The 20,682-nt window shown below is 38.1% G+C and overlaps 1 protein-coding gene across 7 annotated transcripts in view; it reads left to right on the top strand.

Moving 5' to 3' along the window:
- The window catches only part of TAB3 (TGF-beta activated kinase 1 (MAP3K7) binding protein 3), a 117,327-nt gene that overhangs the window by 19,973 nt on the left and 76,672 nt on the right, over nucleotides 1–20,682 (top strand). The window contains exon 1 of one of the 7 annotated variants that reach the window (XM_082446462.1): nucleotides 8,395–19,322. The exons of the other annotated variants lie outside the window; for them this stretch is intronic. The gene's annotated coding sequence lies outside the window, so the exon portion shown is untranslated. Of the gene's footprint in view, nucleotides 1–8,394; nucleotides 19,323–20,682 lie in introns of those variants that run through there. 7 annotated transcript variants of the gene reach the window in all.

Raw genomic sequence — 20,682 nt, 5'->3', positions numbered from 1 at the left:
TGTTTTCTTCCTCTGACTTTTTTCACTTAGCATAATGCCCTTGAGGTCCATCCATGTTGTCACAAATGGCAAGGTTTCATTCTTTTCTAAGGCTGAATAATACACCACAGTTTCCTTTATCCATTCATTCCTTGATGGACCCTTAGGTTGTTTCCATATTTTGGCTATTTTATAATTTATATAATGCTGCAGTGAACATGGGGGTGCATATAGCTTTCCAAATTAGTGTTCTTGTTTTCTTTAGATAAATACCCAAACATGGAATTGCTGGATTTGTATGGTAGTTCTATTTTTGATATTTTTGAGGAACCTCCATACTGTTTTCCATAGTGGCTGCACTAATTTACATTACCACCAACAGTGCACAAGGGTTCCCTTTTCTCACATCCTTGCCAGCACTTGTTATTTCTTGTCTTCTTGATAATAGTCATTCTGAGAGGTGTGAGGTGGTATCTCATTGCGGTTTTGATTTGCATTTCCCTGATGATTAGTGATGTTAAGCACCTTTTCATGTACCTTTTGGCCATCTATATGTCTTCTTTGGAAAAATGTCTATTCACATCTACCCATTTTTTAATCAGATTGTTTTTTTTCCTGTTGAGTTGTGTGAGTTTTTTTGTATGTTTTGAATATTAGTCTGTTATCCGATGTATGATTTGAAAATATTTTCTCCCACTCTGTAGGTTGCCTTTTCATTTCTTGATGTTTCCTTCACTGTGCAGAAGCGTTTTTGGTTTGATGTAATCCCACTTGTTTAGTTTTGCTTTTGTTGCCTTTGCTTTTGGTGTCAGATCCAAACAATGATCACCAAGACCTATGTCAAGGAGCTTACTGCCTATGTTTTCTTCTAGGAGTTTTATGGTTTTGGGTCTCACAGTCATGTCTTTAATCCATTTCGAATTAATTGTTGGGTATAGTGTAACATAGTGGTCCGTTTATTGTTTTGCATGTGGCTGTCCAATTTTCCCAACACCATTTATTGAAGAGACTCATTTTCCCATTGTATATTCTTGGCTCTTTTGTCATAAATTAGTTGACCCTATATGTGTGGGTTTATTTCTGGACTCTGTTCTGTACCATTGATCTATGTGTCTGTTTTTATGCCAATTCCATACTGTTTTTTTTTTAAATTAAATTATGACTTTGATATTCATCCTGTCCTCAACTCTGAGGTCCTTTTCAACGGTACCACCACTATGTATATCAGGACAGCTAAGCTCAAAACAGTCCCTGAAAAACAGCACAAAGACCCAAGTCCGAAACAGAGGTCACAGGGTGGGAGTGGAGGAGCGCCTAAGCCATTTTTCAGGACGTGTATTACTTTTTTTTTTTAACATCTTTATTGGAGTATAATTGTTTTACAGTGGTGTGTTAGTTTCTGCTTTATAATAAAGTGAATCAACTATACATATACATATATCCCCATATCTCCTCCCTCTTGCATCTCCCTCCCTCCCACCCTTCCTATCCCACCCCTCTAGGTGGTCACAAAGCACCGAGCTGATCTCCCTGTGCTATGTGGCTGCTTCCCACTAGTTATGTTTTACATTTGGGGGTATATGTAAGTCCATGCCACTCTCTCACTTCGTCCCAGCTTACCCTCCCCACTCCCCGTGTCCTCAAGTCCATTCTCTATGTCTGCATCTTTATTTCTGTCCTGCCCCTAGGTTCTTCAGAACCTTTTTTTTTTTTTAGATTCCATATATATGTGTTAGCATACGGTATTTGTTTTTCTTTTTCTGACTTCACTCTGTATGACAGACTCTAGGTCCATCCACCTCACTACAAATAACTCACTTTAGTTTCTTTTTATGGCTGAGTAATATTCTATTGTATACATGTGCCACATCTTCTTTATCCATTCGTCTGTGGATGGACACTTAGGTTGCTTCCATGTCCTGGCTATTGTAAATAGAGCTGCAGTGAACATTGGGGTGCATGTCTCTTTTTGAATTATGGTTTTCTCAGGGTCTATGCCCAGTAGTGGGATTGCTGGGTCGTATGGTAGTTCTATTTTTAGTTTTTTAAGGAGCCTCCATACTGTTCTCCATAGTGGCTTTATCAATTTACATTCTCACCAACAGTGCAGGAGGGTACACTTTTCTGCACACCCTCTGCAGCATTTATTGTTTGTAGATTTTTTCATCATGGCCATTCTGAATGGTGTGAGGTGACACCTCATTGTAGTTTTGACTTGCATTTCTCTAATGATTAGTGATGTTGAGCATTCTTTCATGTGTTTGTTGGCAGTCTGTATATCTTCTTTGGAGAAATGTCTATTTAGGTCTTCTGCCTATTTTTGGATTGGGTTGTTTGTTTTTTTGATATTGAGCTGCATGTAAATTTTGGAGATTACTCCTTTGTCAGTTGCTTCATTTGCAAATATTTTCTCCCATTCTGAGGGTTGTCTTTTTGTCTTGTTTATGGTTTCCTTTGCTGTGCAAAAGCTTTTAGCTTTCATTAGGTCCCATTTGTTTACTTTTGTTTTTATTTCCATTTCTCTAGGAGGTGGGTCAAAAAGGATCTTCCTGTGATTTATGTCATAGAGTGTTCTGCCTATATTTTCCTCTAAGAGTTTTATAGTGTCTGGCCTTGCATTTAGGTCTTTGATCCATTTTGAGTTTATTTTTGTGTATGGTGTTAGGGAGTGTTCTAACTTCATTCTTTTACATGTAGCTGTCCAGTTTTCCCAGCACCACTTACTGAAGAGGCTGTCTTTTCTCTGTTGTATATTCTTGCCTCCTTTATCAAAAATAAGGTGATCATATGTGCGTGGGTTTATCTCTGGGCTTTCTGTCCTGTTCCATTGATCGATATTTCTGCTTTTGTGCCAGTACCATGTCTTCATTACTGTAGCTTTGTAGTATAGCCTGAAGTCAGGGAGCCTGATTCCTCCAGCTCCGTTTTTCTTTCTGAATATTGCTTTGGCTGTTCAGGGTCTTTTGTGTTTTCACACAAATTGTGAAATTTTTTGTTCTAGTTCTATGAAAAATGCCATTGGTAGTTTGATAGGGATTGCATTGAATCTGTAGATTGCTTTGGGTAGTATAGTCATTTTCACATGATGTTGATTCTTCCAATCCAAGAGCATGGTATATTTCTCCATCTGTTTATATCATCTTTAATTTCTTTCATCAGTGTCTTATAGTTTTCTGCATGCAGTTTTTTCGTCTCCTTAGATGAGTTTATTCCTCGGTATTTTCTTCTTTTTGTTGCAGTTGTAAATGGGAGTGTTTCCTTAATTTCTGTTTCAGATTTTTCATCATTAGTGTATAGGAATGCAAGAAATTTCTGTGCATTAATTTTGTATCCTGCTACTTTACCAAATTCATTGATTAGCTCTAGTAGTTTTCTAGTGGCATCTTTAGGATTCTCTATGTATAGTATCATGTTATCTGCAAACAGTGACAGCTTTACTTCTTCTTTTCTGATTTGGATTCCTTTTATTACTTTTTCTTCTCTGATTGCTGTGGCTAAAACTTCCAAAACTATGTTGAATAATAGTGGTGAGAGTGAGCAACCTTGTCTTGTTTTGATCTTAGTGGAAATGGTTTCAGTTTTTCACCATTGAGAACGATGTTGGCTGTGAGTTTGTCATATATGGCCTTTATTATGTTGAGGAAAGTTCCCTTTATGCCTACTTTCTGGAGGGTTTTTATCATAAATGGGTGTTGAATTTTGTCAACAGCTTTTTCTGCATCTGTTGAGATGATCATATTGTTTTTCTTCTTCAATTTGTTAATATGGTGTATCACATTGATTGACTTGTGTATATTGAAGAATCCTTGCATTCCTTGGATAAACCCCACTTGATCATGGTGTCTGATCCTTTTAATGTGCTGTTGGATTCTGTTTGCTAGTATTTTGTTGAGGATTTTTGCATCTATGTTCATCAGTGATATTGGCCTGTAGTTTTCTTTCTTTGTGACATCTTTGTCTGGTTTTGGTATCAGGGTGATGGTGGCCTCGTAGAATGAGTTTGGGAGTGTTCCTCCCTCTGCTATATTTTGGAAGTGTTTGAGAAGGGTAGGTGTTAGCTTTTCTCTAAATGTTTGAAAGAATTCGCCTTCGCCTGTGAAGCCATCTGGTCCTGGGCTTTTGTTTGTTGGAAGATCTTTAATCACAGTCTCAATTTCAGTGCTTGTGATTGGTCTGTTCATATTTTCTATTTCTTCCTGCTTCAGTCTCGGAAGGTTGTGCTTTTTTAAGAATTTGTCCATTTCTTCCAGGTTGTCTATTTTATTGGCATGTAGTTGCCTGTAGTAATCTTTCATGATCCTTTGTATTTCTGCAGTGTCAGTTGTTACTTCTCCTTTTTCATTTCTAGTTCTATTGATTTGAGTCTTCTCCCTTTTTTTCTTGATGAGTCTGGCTAATGGTTTATCAATTTTGTTTATCTTCTCAAAGAATCAGCTTTTAGTTTTATTGATCTTTGCTATCCTTTCCTTCATTTCTTCTTTATTTATTTCTGATCTGATCTTTATTGTTTCTTTCCTTCTGCTCACTTTGGGGGTTTTTTGTTCTTCTTTTTTGAATTGCTTTAGGTGTAAGGTTAGGTTGTTTATTTGAGATATTTCTTTTTTCTTGAGGTAGGATTGTATTGCTATAAACTTCCGTCTTAGAACTGCTTTTACTGCATCCCATAGGTTTTGGGTCGCCGTGTTTTCATTGTCATCTGTTTCTAGGTATTTTTTGATTTCCTCTTTGATTTCTTCAGTGATCTCTTGATTATTAAGTAGTGTATTGTTTAGCCTCCATGTGTTGGTATTTTTTACAGATTTTTTTCCTGTAATTGATATCTAGTCTCATAGCGTTGTGGTTGGAAAAGATACTTGATATGATTTCAGTTTTCTTAAATTTACCGAGGCTTGATTTGTGACCCAAGATACGACCTATCCTGGAGAATGTTCCATGAGCACTTGAGAAGAAAGTGTATTCTGTTGTTTTTGGGTGGAATGTCCTATAAATATCAATTAAGTTCTTTTTTTTAATGTATCATTTAAAGCTTGTGTTTCCTTATTTATTTTCATTTTGGACGATCTGTCCATTGGTGAAAGTGGGGTGTTAAAGTCGCCTACTATGATTGTGTTACTCTCGGTTTCCCCTTTTATGGCTGTTAGCATTTGCCTTATGTATTGAGGTGCTCCTGTGTTGGGTGCATAAATATATACAATTTTTATATCTTCTTCCTGGATTGATCCCTTGATCATTATGTAGTGTCCTTCTTTGTCTCTTGTAATAGTCTTTATTTTAAAGTCTGTTTTGTCTGATATGAGAATTGGTGCTCCAGCTTTCTTTTGATTTCCATTTGCATGGAATATCTTTTCCCATCCCCTCACTTTCAGTCTGTATGTGTCCCTAGATCTGAAGTGGGTCTCTTGTAGACAGCATATATACGGGTCTTGTTTTTGTGTCCATTCAGCCAGTCTGTGTCTTTTGGTGGGAGCATTTAATCCATTTACATTTAAGGTAATTATCGGTATGTATGTTCTTATTACCATTTTCTTAGTTGTTTAAGTTTGTTATTGTAGGTCTTTTTCTTCTTTTGTGTTTCCTGCCTAGAGAAGTTCCTTTAGCATTTGTTGTAAAGCTGGTTTGGTGGTGCTGAATTCTTCTAGCTTTTGCTTGTCTGTAAAGGTTTTAATTTCTCCGTCAACTCTGAATGAAATCCTTGCTGGGTAGAGTGATCTTGGTTGTAGGTTTTTCCCTTTCATCCCTTTAAATATGTCCTGCCACTCCCTTCTGGCTTGCAGAGTTTCTGCTGAAAGATCAGCTGTTAACCTTATGGGGATTCGTTTGTATGTTATTTGTTGTTTTTCCCTTGCTGCTTTTAATATTTTTCTTTTTATTTAATTTTTGATAGTTTGATTAATATGTGTCTTGGCGTTTCTCCTTGGATTTATCCTTTATGGGACTCTGCGCTTCCTGCACTTGATTAACTATTTTCTTTCCCATATTAGGGAAATTTTCAATGGTAATCTTTTCAAATATTTTCTCAGTCCCTTTCTTTTTCTCTTCTTTTTCTGGGACCCCTATAATTTGAATGTTGGTGTGTTTAATGTTCTCCCAGAGGTCTGTAAGAATGTCCTCAATTCTTTTCATTCTTTTTTCTTTACTCTGCTCTGTGGTAGTTATTTCCGCTATTTTATCTTCCAGGTCATTTATCCGTTCTGCTGCCTCAGTTATTCTGCTATTGATTCCTTCTAGAGAATTTTAAATTTCATTTATTGTCTTGTTCATCATTGTTTGTTTGCTCTTTAGTTCTTCTAGGTCCTTGTTAAACGTTTCTTGTATTTTCTCCATTCTGTTTCCAAGATTTTGGATCTTTACTGTTATTACTCTGAATTCTTTTTCAGGTAGACTGCCTATTTCCTTGTCATTTGTTTGGTCTGGTGGGTTTTTACCTTGCTCCTTCATCTGCTGTGTGTTTCTCTGTCTTCTCATTTTGCTTAACTTACTGTGTTTGGGGTCTCCTTTTTGCAGGCTGCAGGTTCGTAGTTCCCATTGTTTTTGGTGTCTGCCCCCAGTGGGTAAGGTTGGTTCAGTGGGTTGTGTAGGCTTCCTGGTGGAGGGGATTGGTGCCTGTGTTTTGGTGGATGAAGCTGGATCTTGTCTTTCTGGTGGGCAGGACTGTGTCCGGTGGTGTGTTTTGGGGTGTCTGTGTCCTTATTATGATTTTAGGCACCTCTCTGCTAATGGGTGGGATTGTGTTCCTGTCTTGCTAGTTGTTTGGCATAGGGTGTCCAGCACTGTAGCTTTCTGGTCATTGAGTGGAGCTGGGTCTTAGCGTTGAGATGGAGATCTCTGCGAGAGCTTTCGCCATTTGATGTTACGTGGAGCCGGGAGGTCTCTAGTGGACCAGTGTCCTGAGCTCGGCCTTCCCACCTCAAGAGGCACAGGCCTGACACCCGGTCGGAACAGCAAGGACCCTGTCATCCACACGGCTCAGAAGAAAAAGGAGAAAAAAATAAAAAAAAAGAAAAGGATAAAATAAAAGTTATTAAGGTAAAAATTGAAAAATAATTATTAAAAATAAAAGAAACTTAAAAATTAATAATAAAAGAGAAAAAAAGAGAGAGAAACTAAACTAAGAAACAAATCCACCAATGATAACAAGTGCTAAAAAGTATACTAAAAAACAAAACAAAACACACACACAAAAAAACGGACAGACAGAACTCTAGGACAAATGGTAAAAAGCAAAGCTATACAGACAAAATCACACAAAGAAATGTACACATACACACTCACAGAAAGAGAAAAAGGAAAAAGAAATATCTCTATATATAAAACAAAGGAAGAGAGTGACCAAATCAATAAACAAATCTACCAATTATAATAATCTCTAAATACTGACTTAAGATAAGCATAAATCTCGAAACAAATCAGATGCAGAAAGCAAACCCCAGGTCTACAGTTGCTCCCAAAGTCCACCACCTCAGTTTTGGAATGACTCGTCTATTCAGGTATTCCACAGATGCAAGATACATCAAGTTGATTGTGGAGATTTAATCTGCTGCTCCTGAGGCTGCTGGGAGAAATTGCCCTTTCTCTGCTTTGTTCTCACAGCTCCTGGGATTCAGCTTTGGATTTGGCCCCGGCTGTGCATGTAGGTCTCCTGAGGGCATCTGTTCTCTCCCAGACAGGACGGGGTTAAAGGAGCAGCCGATTAGGGGGCTCTGGCTCACTCAGGCCGGCAGTAGGGAGGAGTATGGAATGCGGGGCAAGCCTGCGGCGGCAGAGGCCGGCATGACATAGCAACATCCTGAGGCACACTGTGTGTTCTCCCAGGGAGGTTGTCCCTGGATCTCGGGACCCTGGCAGTGGTGGGCTGCACAGGCTCCTGGGAGGGGAGGTGTGGATAGTGACCTGTGCTTGCACACAGGTTTCTTGGTGGCTGCAGCAGCAGCCTTAGCATTTCATGCCCATTTCTGGTGTCCGCACTGATAGCTGCGGCTCGCACCCATCTCTGGAGCTCGTTTAGGTGGTGCTCTGAATCCCCTCTCCTCGCACACCCCAAAGCAATGGTTTCTTGCCTCTTAGGCAGTTCCAGACTTTTTCCTGGCTAGCTGTGGCACACTAGCCCCTTTCAGGCTATATTCACGCAGCCAACCCCAGTCTTCTCCCTGGGATCTGACCTCCGAAGCCCGACCGTCAGCTCCCAGCCCCCACCCTCCCCAGTGGGTGAACAGACAAGCCTCTCGGGCTGGAGAGTGCTGGTCGGCACCGATCCACTGTGTGGGAATCTCTCTGCTTTGCCCTCTCCACCCTTGTTGCTGCGCTCTCCTCCATGGCTCTGAAGCTTCCCCCCCCCCGCCACCCCCACCCCCGTCTCCGCCAGTGAAGGGGCTTCCTAGTGTGTGGAAACTTCCTCCTTCACAGCTCCCTCCCAGAGGTGCAAGTCCTGTCCCTATTCTTTTGTCTCTTTTTTCTTTTGCCCTACTGAGGTACGTGGGGAGTTTCTTGCCTTTGGGGAAGTCTGAGGTTTTCTGCTAGCATTCAGTAGGTGTTCTGTAGGAGTTGTCCCACATGTAGATGTATTTTTGATATATTAGTGGGGAGGAAGGTGATTTCCACGTCTTACTCCTCTGCCATCTTGAAGGTCTCCCTCCATACTGTTTTGATTAGTATAACTTTGTAATATAGTTTGAAACCAGAAAGCATGATGCCTCCAGCTTTGTTCTTATTTCTCAAGATTGGCTATTGGAGGCCTTTTGTGATGCCATACAAATTTTAGGATTGTTTATCTTTTTGTGAAAAATACCATTGGAATGTTGATAGGGATTTCATTGAATCTTTAGATTGCTTTGGGTAGTATAGACATTTTAACAGTATTAATTCTCCCAATCCATGAGCATAGACTATCTTTCTATTTCTGTCTTCAGTTTTTTTTGTCAGTGTCTTGTAGGTTTCAGTATATAGGTCTTTAACCTCCTTGGTTAGATTTATTCGTAGGTAGTTTATGCTTTTTGATGCAGTTGTAAATGGTATTATTTTCTTAATATCTCTTTCTGATAGTTAATTATTTGTGTAAAGAAACAGGGTTTTTGTGTATTGATTTTGTATCCTGCAAGTTTACTGAATTTGTTTATTAGTTGTAACAGTTTTTTGATGGAATCCTACGGGTTTTCTATATATAATCTCATGTTGTCTGCAAAAATTGATAGTTTTACCTCTTTCTTTCCAGCTTGGATGCTTTTTATTTCTTTTTCTTGCCTAATTTCTGTGGCTAGGTCTTCCAGTGCTATGTTGAATTAAAGTGATGAGAGTGGACATTGTCTTGTTCCTGATCTTAGAGGAAAACTTTTAGCTTTTTACTGTTGAATACAGTGTTAGCTGTGGGTTTGTTACATACATCCTTTTATTATGTTTAGGTCCATTCCCTCTGTACTGCTTCGTTGAGAATTTTTATCATGAATGAGTGTTGAATTTTGTCAAATGTTTTTTCTGCATCTGTTAAGATGATCATATGATTTTACCTCTCATTTTGTTAATGTAATGTATCACATTGACCGATTTGCAGGTGTTGCACCATCCTTGCCTCCCTGGGATAAACCCCTTTGATTATGGTGTATGATCCTTTTAATGTATTGTTGACTTTGGTTTGCTAATATTTTGTTGACGATTTTTGCATCTGTGTTCATTAAGGATATTGGCCTGTAATTTTCTTGTGGTTTCCTTGTCTAGTTTTGGTATCAGCCTAATGCTGGCCTTGTAAAATGAGTTTGAAAGTGTTCTCTTCTATTTTTAGAAGAGTTTGGGAAGGATTTGTATTAATTCTTCTTTGAATGTAGAATTAACCAGTGAAGCTCTCAGGTCCTGGACCCTTTGTTTGTTGTGAGATTTTTGGTTACTGATTCAGTCTCTGTAATAGTAATTGATCTATTCACATTTTCTATTTCTTCATGATTCATTCTTGGAAGGTTATGTGTTTGTAGGAATTTATCCATTTTTTCTAGGTTGTCCAATTTGTTGGTGTATAATTGTTCATTGTAGTCTTTTATGATCCTTTGTAGTTTTGTGGTATCTGTTTGTTAATTTTGTCTACTTTTTAAAGAACCAGCTCTTAGTTTCATTGATCTCTTCTATTGTCTTTTTGGCCTCTATTTTATTTGTTTCCACTCTGATCTTTGTTATTTCCTTCATTCTACTAACTTTGAACTTTGTTCTTTTTCTAGTTCCTTGAACTGTAATGTTTTGTTATTTATTTGTGATATTTATTGTTTCTTGAGGTAGGCCTCAGTTATTATGAACTTCCCTCTTAGAACTGCTTTGCTGCATCTCATAATTTTTGGTGTGTTCTATTTTCATTTTCATTTGTCTCAAGGTATTTTTCGATTTCTCTGTTGATCTTTTAGTCTTTCAGTAGCATGTTGTTTAATTTCCACATATTTGTGAATTTTCCAGTTTTCTTCTTGTAATTGATTTCTAATTTTATACCATTGTTGGAAAAGATGCTTGGTATGAATTTATTTCTTCTTACAACTGTTTGGTAAGTTATCTTTTTTAAAAATTTGTCCATTTTATCCGAATTTTCAAATTATTGGCATTACAGTTATGCTCTTTTATCATTTATTGTCTACAGATTCCTTACTGAATGTTCCTCCTTTCTTTTCTTAATAGCTTTGAGGTATAACCATACAATTCACCCATTCGAAGTGTACAACTTTGTGGTTTTTATAACATTCACAGTGTTGTACAACCATCAGCATAATCAATTTCAGAACAAAAAGGAATGCTGCACCCATTAGCCATCACTCCCCATTTTCCCCGAGCTCCTTCTCACCCCATCAGCCCTAGGCAATCACAAATCTTTTTGCCTCTGTAGATTTTCTTCTTCTGAAATTTTCACATAAATGGAATCATGCAATTTGTGGTCTTTTGTCACTGGCTTCTTTCACTTAGCATAATGTTTTCAAAGTTCACTTATGTTGTAGCATATATCAGTACAGTTGACTTTTGAACAACAGGGGTTTGAGTTGTGTGGATCCACTTATATGGGGACTTTTTTCAGTAGTAAACACTATAGTACGACAGGGTCTGCATTTGGTTTAATCTGCAGATGTGGAACCGTGAATACAGAGGAATCATGTATATGGAGGGCCAACTATAAGTTATACTCGGATTTTCAACTGTGTGGAGGGTTAGCAACCTTAATCCCTGTGTTCAAGGGTCAACTGTACTTCATTTCTTTTTACTGCCAGATAATATGCTAATGTATGGATATACCTTATTTAATTTATTCATCAGTTGATGGATGTTTGAGTTGTTTCCAGTTTTTGGCTATTATGAGTAATGCTACCATGAACATTCATGTACAAGTTTTTGTGCAGACATGTTTTCATTTCTCTTGGGCCTTTTTCATTCTTGATATTGGGTATATGTATCTTTTTTTTCTCCTCTTTTTAAAAATAATTTTACTAGAGGATTAGCAATTACAGTAATTCTTCCAAAGAGCCAGCTGTGTTGGTGTTTTTTTATTTTGTTAATATCAGCTTTTATATTTATTATTTTTTTAGGATTCCTTTTGCTTTTATTTTTCTAACTTCTTAACAAGGGTGGTTAGGTATTAATTTGCACCCTTATTTCCTTCCTAACATATGCAGTTGAAACTACACATTTCACTTTCAAGTATGTCTTTACTTGCATCCCATTATTTTTGATATGTAGTATTTCCATTATAACTTCACAACATATCTTAATTTCTTCTTTGATCAGTGGGTTATTTTAAAGTAGATTTTTAAATTTCCAGTAATATAAGAATTTTCTAACTGCATATTTTATAATTGCTTTCTGGTTTAGAGTACTTTCTCTGAGTGATTTCAGTCTTTTAAAATTTCTTGAGATTTACTTTATGGCTCAACATGTGATCAGTTTTTGTAAATATGTAAGATCTTGAAAAGAATATATTCTGCAGCTGTTGGATGCAGAGTTCTATATATGCCTATCGATCAAATTTGTTAATTGTGTTGTGTTATCCTTACTGATTTTTTTGTCTGCTTATTTCAACTACTGAGAGATACCTTAAAATCCACCACTATGATACTAATGCATGTGTATTTCTCCTACTAGTTCTGTCAACTTTTCCTGTATATATAATTTGAGGTCATGATATCAAGTGCATCTAAATTTTTAGAAACTATTTATTTATTTATTTATTTATTTGGCTGTGTTGGTTCTTAGTTGGGGTACGTGGGATCTTTCGTTGTGGCATGCAGGCTCTTCTTTGTGGCACATGGGCTTCTATCTAGTTGTGGTGTGTGGCCTCTATAGTTCTGGCATGTGGGCTCCAGAGCGCACAGGCTCAGTAGTTACGGTGCGTGGGCTTAGTTGCCCCGTGGCATGTGAGATCTTCGTTCCCTGACCAGGGATTGAACCCGCATCCCCTGCATTGGAAGGCGGATTCTTAACCGCTGGTCCACCAGGGAAGTCCCAAGTGCATATAAATTTAGTTAATTATGTTCTGGTGAGTTAAACATTTTATCATCCTTGAAGTGACTCTTTTAACTCTAGTAATACTTTTTCTTTGATGTCTGTTTTTTCTGAAACTAATTTAGCTATACCGTCTTTATTTTGGCTAGTGTTTGCATGATATATATATATATTTTTTTTAATTTTTATTCTTGGCTGTGTTGGGTCTTCGTTTCTGTGCAAGGGCCTTCTCCAGTTGCGGCAAGCGGGGGCCACTCTTCATCGCGGTACGCGGGCCTCTTCACTATCGCGGCCTCTCTTGTTGCGGAGCACAGGCTCCAGACGCGCAGGCTCAGTAATTGTGGCTCACGGGCCTAGTTGCTCCGCGACACGTGGGATCTTCCCAGACCAGGGCCCGAACCCGTGTCCCCTGCATTAGCAGGCAGACTCTCAACCACTGCACCACCAGGGAAGCCCATGATATATTTTTTTATCCTTTTACTTTCAGCCTTTCTGTATTCTTATGTTTAAATGGGTCTCTTGAAAGCAGCATATGTTTGTAGATTGTTTTTTTAAGTCTGATAATCTTTTTCTTTTTTGGGAACATTTAGTCCATTTGTATTTAATGTAAGTACTGACATTTTGAGATTAAATACAGCAGCACATTTTTGTCCCACCTGTTCTTTATTTTTCTCTTCCTTTGATTTGATTATTTTTATATCAATTTTCCTTTATTGGTTCAGATATCACATATTCATTTTAAGTATTTTCATGATTGCACTTGCACTTATAGCATGCATAGGTCACTTATCAAAGTCTAGTGTTAACTGATAATTTTATCTTCCTCCTGGTTGAAGCAAGAACGTTAAAATACCTCTGTTCCATTTACCGATCTCCTGATATTCATGCTCTTGTCCTGTAACTTAATATTCTGTATGTATATTTTTTTACAAAAAGCTGTACATATTCCATGTATATAATTTAATGGGTTGGGAGATAAGTTTCTGTACGTATTTTAAACCCCACAGGACATTATTATTTTATACAATCAATGCCCCATTAGATTTTTCACATGCTTACTTAAACTTTCATGGTTCTTCATTTCTGCATCTGTGACCTTCCATTTTGGGTCAGTTTTTTTTGCTTTATGATTTTTTAGTGGAGTTCTGCTGGATGTGAACTCTGTTTTTATTTGTCAGAAAATATATTTCATTTTCATTCTTTTTTTCTTAAATGTATGTATTGTTTTTCAAATTCTTTTCCCATTTAGGTTATTACAGAATATTGAGCAGAGTTCCGTGTGCTATACAATGTGTCCCTGTTGGTTATCTATTTTAAATACAGTAGTGTGTATATGTCAATCTCAAACTTTGAATTTTTTTAACTTTTTCTTTTATATTGGAGTACAGTTGACTAACAGTGTTGTGATAGTTTCACTTGTACAGCACAGTGGTTCAGTTATACATATACATGTATCTATTCTTTTTCAAGTTCCTTTCCTATTTGGGTTGTTACATAATATTGAGCAGAGTTTGCTGTGCTATACAGTAGGTCCTTGTTGGTTACCCTTTTATTTTGGCTGCACTGGGCGGCATGTGGGATCTTAGTTCCCTGACCAGGGATTGAACCTTCACCCCTTGCAGTGGAAGCACGGAGTTGTAACCACTGGACCACCAGGGAAGTACTGGTTATCCATTTTAAATATAGCAGTGTGTACATGTCAATCCCAAACTCTCTAACTATCCCTTCCCCTCACCCTCACCCTCACCCTCACCCTCACCCTCACCCTCCTGGTAACCATAAGTTCGTTCTCTAAGTCTGTGAGTCTGTTTGTTTTGTAAATAATTTCATTTGCATCATTTGTTTTAGAGTCTGCATGTAAGCGATATCATATATTTGTCTTTCTCTGTCTGACTTACTTCACTCAGTATCATAATCTCCAGGTCCATCCATGTTGCTGCAAATGGCATTATTTCATTCTTTTTAATAGCTGATTAATATTCCATTGTATATATGTACCACGTCTTCTTTATCCATTCATATGTCGATGGACATTTAGGTTGCTTCCAAGACTTGGCTGTTGTAAACAGCACTGCAGTGAACATTGGGGTGCCTGTATCCTTTCGAACCATAATTTTCTCCGGATATATGCCTAGGAGTGGGAATGCTGGATCATATGGTAGCTCTGTTTTTAGTTTTTTAAGGAACCTCCATACTGTTCTCCATAGTGGCTGTACCAATTGACATTCCCACACAAAGTGTAGGAGGGTTCCCTTTTCTCCACACCCTTTCCACCATTTATTGTTTGTAGAATTTTTGATGATGGCCGTTCTGAATGGTATGAGGTGATATATCATTGTAGTTTTGATTCACGTTCCTCTAATAATTAGCAATGTTGAGCATCTTTTCCTGTGTCTCTTGGCTGTATGTATGTCTTCTTTGGAGAAATGTCTATTTAGGTCTTCTGCCCATTTTTTGATTGGGTTGTTTGGGTTTGTTTTGATATTGAGCTGCATGAGCTGTTTGTAGATTTTGGAGATCAATCCCTTGTCAGTTGCATCGTTTGCAAATATTGTCTGCCATTCTGTGGGTTGTCTTTATGTTTTGTTTATGGTTTCCTTTGCTTTGCCAAAGCTTTTGAGTTTCATTAGGTCCCATTTGTATATTTTTGTTTTTATTTCCATTACTGTAGTAGATGGATTGAAAAAGATATTGCTGTGATTTATGTCAGAGTGTTCTTCCTATGTTTTCGTCTAAGAGTTTTATAGTATCAGGTCTTAACATTTAGCTCTTTAATTCATTTTGAGTTTATTTTTGTGTATGGTATCAAAGAATATTCTAATTTCATTCTTTTACATGTAGCTGTCCAGTTTTCCCAGCACCACTTATTGAAGAGACTGTCTTTTCTCTGTTGTATAGTCTTGCCTCCTTTGTTTTAGTTTAATTGACCATAGGTGCTTGGGTTCATTTCTGGGTTTTCTATCTTGTTCCATTGATCTATATTTCTGTTTTTGTGCCAGTACCATACTGTCTTGATTACTGTAGCTTTGTAGTATAGTCTGAAGTTGGGGAGCCTGATTCCTCCAGCTCCGTTTTTCTTTCTCAAGATTGCTTTGGCTATTCGGGGTCTTTTGTGTTTCTGTACAAATTGTGAAATTTTTTGTTCTAGTTCTGTGAAAAATGCTATTGGTAGTTTGATAAGGATTGCATTGAATCTGTAGATTGCTTTGGGTAGCATAGTCATTTTCACAGTGTTGATACTTCCAATCCAAGGACATGGTATATCTCTCTATCTGTTTGTATCATCTTTAATTTCTTTCATCAGTGTCTTACAGTTTTCTGCATACAGGTCTTTTGTCTCCTTAGGTAGGTTTACTCCTAGGTATTTTCTTCTTTTTGTTGCAGTCGTAAATGGGAGTGTTTCCTTAATTTCTTTTTCAGAATTTTCATCAGTAGTGTATAGGAATGCAAGAGATTTCTGTGCATTAATTTTGTATCCTGCTACTTCACCAAATTCACTGATGAGCTCTAGTAGTTTTCTTTAGGATTTAGGTAGCATCTTTAGGATTTCTATGTATAGTGTCATGTCATCTGCAAACAGTGACAGTTTTACTTCTTTTCCGATTTGTATTCTTTTTATTTTTTCTCTTCTCTGATTGCCGTGGTTAGGACTTCCAAAACTGTGTTGAATAAAAGTGGTGAGAGTGGACATCTTTGTCTTGTTCATGATCTTGGAGGAAATGCTTTCAGCTTTTCACTGTTGAGTATGTTGTTAGCTGTATATATGTTTGTCGTATATGGCCTCTATTAGGTTGACATAAGTTCCCTCTGTGCCCACTTTCTGGAGAGTTTTATCATAAATGGGTGTTGAATTTTTTCAAAAGCTTTTCCAGCATCTATTGAGATGATCATGTGGTTTTTGTTCTTCAGTTTGTTGATGTGGTGTATCACACTGATTGACTTATGGATATTTAAAAATCGTTGCATCCCTGTGATAAATCCCACTTGATCGCGGTGTAGGATCCTTTTATTGTGTTGTTGTATTCAGTTTGCTAGTAATTTGTTAAGGATTTTTATGTCTATGTTCATTAGTGATATTGGCCTGTAATTTTCTTTTTTTTGTATTCTTTTTGTCTAGTTTTGGTATCAGGGTGATGATGGCCTCATAGAATGAGTTTCGGAGTGTTCCTTCCTCTGCAATTTTTGGAGAAGTTTCAGAAGGATAGGCGTTAACTCTTCTCTAAATGTTTGATAGATTTTGCTTGTGAAGCCATGTGGTCCTGGGCTTTTGTTTGTTGGGAGTTTTTAAATCACAGTTTCAATTTCAGTACTTGTGATTGGACTGCTCATATTTACTATTTCTTCCTGGTTCAGTCTTGGGTGATTGTACTTTTCTAAGAATTTGTCCATTTCTTCTAGGTTGTCCGTTTTATTAGCATATAGTTGTAGTCTCTTACGATTCTTTGTATTTCTGTGGTGTCTGTTGTACCTTCTCCTTTTTCATTTCTAATTTTATTGACTTGAGCCTTTTCCCCTGTTTTTCTTGATGAGTCTGGCTAAAGGTCTATCAATTTTGTTTATCTTTTCCAAGAACCAGCTTTTAGTTTTATTGATCTTTTCTGTTTTTTTCTTCATTTCTATTTCATTTATTTCTGCTCTGATCTTTGTTTAGTGTTGTGTTTGGATAGCTTTCTCTCTCTGTCTCTCCTGTTTTTTGGTTACACCACATGGTATGTGGGATCGAACCTGTGCTCCCTGCAGTGGGAACACGGAGCCTTAACCACTGGACCGCCATGGAATTCCCTGCTTTTTCTCTTTTGTGTATGTATCTGTTGTAGATTTTTGGTTTGCGGTTCCCATGAAGTTTTGCTATAGCAGTCTGTATATATAAACAAGATCGTTTTAAGCTGCTGGTCTCTTAATTTGAAACGTATTTCCCGTTTCCTGCATTTGTGCTCTCCTCACCATTGCCGGTTTTGATAATATATTTGTGTGTAGATGATTTCCTACCTTTACTGTATGTTTGCCTTTACCAGTGAGCTTTCTCATTTGTATATACTTGTTTGTAGTTGTGGCCTTTTCTTTTCCGCCTAGAGAAGTTCCTTTAGTACTTGTTGCAAAGTTGGTCTGGTGATGTTGAATTCTCTTAGCTTTTCCTTGTCTGTAAAGCTTTTGATTTTTCTGTTGAATCTGAATGAGAGCATTATTGGGTGTTCTTGGTTGTAGGTCCTTCTCTTTCATCACTTTAAATATATCATGACACTCCCTTCTGGCCTGCAGAGTTTCTGCTGAGAAATCAGCTGATAACCTTACGGGAGTTCCCTTGTATATTATTTGTTGCTTTTCCCTTTTGCTTTTAATATTTTTTCTTTGTTTTTAATTTTTCTCAATTTGATTGTTATGTGTCTCTACATGTTCCTCCTTGGGTTTATCCTGCCTGGGACTCTCTGTGCTTCCTGGACTTGGGTGACTGTTTCCTTTCCCAAGGTAGGGAAGTTTTCAGCTATCATCTCTTCAGATATTTTCTCAGGTCCTTTATCTCTCTTTTCTCCTTCTGGGACCCCTCTAATGTGATTGTTGTTGCGTTTAATGTTTCCGCAGAGGTCTCTTAGACTGTCTTCATTTCTTTTCATTCTTTTTTCTTTATCATATTCTGTAGTAGTGATTTCCACCATTCTGTCTTCCAGCTCACTTATCCTTTTTTCTGCCTAATTTATTGTGATATTGGTTTCCTCTAGTGTATTTTTTATTTCAGTTGTTGTATTATTAATCTGTTTGTTTGTTCTTTAACTCTTCTAGGTCTTTGTCAAACATTTCTTGTATCTTCTCAATCTGTTCCTCCATTCTTTTTCTGAGATCTTGGATCATCTTTACTATCATTACTCTGAATTCTTTTTTGGGTCGATTGCCTGTCTCCACTTCACTTAGTTGTTCTTCTGGGGTTTTATCTTGTTCCAACACCTGGGACAGATTCATCTGCCGTCTCATTTTGTCTTACTTTCTGTGATTACTGTTTCCATTCCACAGGCTGCAGAGTTGTAGTTCTTGCTTCTGCTGTTTGCCCCCTGGTGGATGAGCCTGTCTCAGAGGCTTGTGCAGGCTTCCTGGTGGGAGCAACTGGTTCCTGCCCATTGGTAGGTGCAGCTGGGTCTTGTCCCTCTAGTGGGCAGGGCCGTGTCAGGGGTTGTGCTTATGGGGCAGCTGTGGGCACAGGAAGACTTTAAGCAGCCTGTCTGCTGATGGGTGGGACTGTGTTCCTGCTCTGTTGGTTGTTTGGTCTGAGGCATCCCAGCACTGGAGCGTATAGGCTGTTGGGTGGGGCCAGGTCTTGGTTAGAAGATGGCAGCTTCCAGGAGGGCACTTGCCAATGAGTACTCCCCAGAACTACTGCCACCAGTGTCTTTGTCCCTGCATTGAGCCACAGCAGCCCCCCACCTCTGCAGGAGACCCTGCAATACCAGCAGGAAGGTCTGGCCCAGGCTCTTATGAGGTCACTGGTTTTTTTTCCTGGGTGGTGCACACGAGACCTTGTGTTCCCCCTCTGAGAGTGGAGTTTCTGTTTCCCCCAGTCCTGTGGAGTTCCTGCAATCAAACCCCACTGGCCTTCACAGCTAGATTCTCTCAGGGCTCCTCCTCCCGTTGCCAGACTCTCAGCCTGGGGAGCCTGACGTGGGGCTCACAACTTTCACTCCTGTGGCAGAGCTTCTGTGGTATAATTATTCTCCAATTTGTGGGTCACCCACCCAGCGGGTATGGGATTTGATTTTATTGCGATTGTGCCCCTCCTACCATCTCACTGTGACTTCTTCTTTGTCTTTGGATGTAGGATATCTTTTTTGGGAGGTTCCAGCATTTTTTTGTCGATGGTCATTCAGCAGTTAGTTGTGATTTTGGTGTTTTCGTAAGAAAAGGTCAGTTCACTTTCTTCTACTGCACCATTGTGTCTCCGCCCCCTTAATTTTCATTCTTGATGGGTGTTTTCTCTGCCGTGGAATACTTGGTTGGCAGTTGTTTTTCTTTCTGCTACTTAGGGATTCCATTATATATGTCTTTTAGCTTCCATTTTTGTTGAGAATTAAGCTATCCATGTAAACTGTTGCTTCTTTGGAAGTAATCTTTTTCCCCCTCGGGATGCTTTTAACTTTTTCTTTGTCTGCTGATTTTCAGCTAGGAATTCATTGACATCCTTAAATTTGTGGTTTGACATTTTTAAATCTTTTTTGGAAATTTTCAGCCATTCAAATTTTGCTTCTACCCCATACTGTCTCTCCTTTCCTTCTGGAATTCCAATTAACTGTGTCAGATGTTATACCTTCATACCATATCCCCATGTTGCTTATCTTGTATTTATTCTGAGCTTTTTTTCCACTGACTTGTCTCTGATTCAGTGTCTCAACTGTGTCCATTGGCTGTTAAACCTGTTCATTGGATTAATTTCAGTTTTTGTGTTTTTCAGTAACAAAATTTGTTTGCTTCTTATAAAAACCTGGTATATCACTTTTTATAGTTTCTAGTTCATTGCTGAGACTTTTAAGTTTGGTTTCCATTTCCTTGAACCAAAGTGTTTGTTTCATAATTCCAATATTTGGAGTCTCTGTGAGTGTTTATTGTTTTATGTTTCTGTGGCTTTTGATCTTATGTCTATTGTTTTCCCATGTGCCCAGTTGTCTTTAATTGTTTGCTGGGCATTGGATTTGAAAAATTACTTGAGAAATCATTTGAGACCAGGATGATATCTTCCAGGAAGGATTTTTTTGAGGGGGGGGGTGGCATCTGCTTGAGGGAATCTAGGATTACTTAGTCAAATCTCAGCTTTTGAGATTTTTCTGGGCCAACTGGATGACTCAAGGCTAAATTGCTTTCAATTTATGGACTGTTTAATTTCCGGTTCACCCATATTTCTAAGGTGCAGCCCTTTAGGTTCCTAACATGAGGGTAGTGAAGAGGATTTTCCTTTTGTCCCTCTGGGCCTACCCAGCTGTCAGATACGGCTTAACTTCTGGTTTCTTCTGAATTGTTGTACTCACCTCTCTGAATTCCAGTCCTTTAATGGATCTGAAAGCACTATCCTGTTGGCTCTTTGATCCTTTAAGCAAGTCATTTCGTACATTTTGTCCAACTTTTATTATTTGTCTAAAGTGGAAAGATTGGTTCAAATTACCTAATATGCCATAACCAAGAGAAGGAGTCTTCCCATTGGCTCTTTATGGCAGAACATGATTTTGTCTTGTTTTCTAGGTCAGACTCAGCCCCTAGTTCGCTTTAAATTTT

Source organism: Balaenoptera physalus (genome assembly GCF_965194825.1).
Source record: "Balaenoptera physalus genome assembly, chromosome: X".
NCBI classification, from domain to species: domain Eukaryota; kingdom Metazoa; phylum Chordata; class Mammalia; order Artiodactyla; family Balaenopteridae; genus Balaenoptera; species Balaenoptera physalus.
The sequence above is the reverse complement of the archived record's forward strand: the minus strand, read 5'-3'. Positions and strand labels throughout refer to the sequence as shown.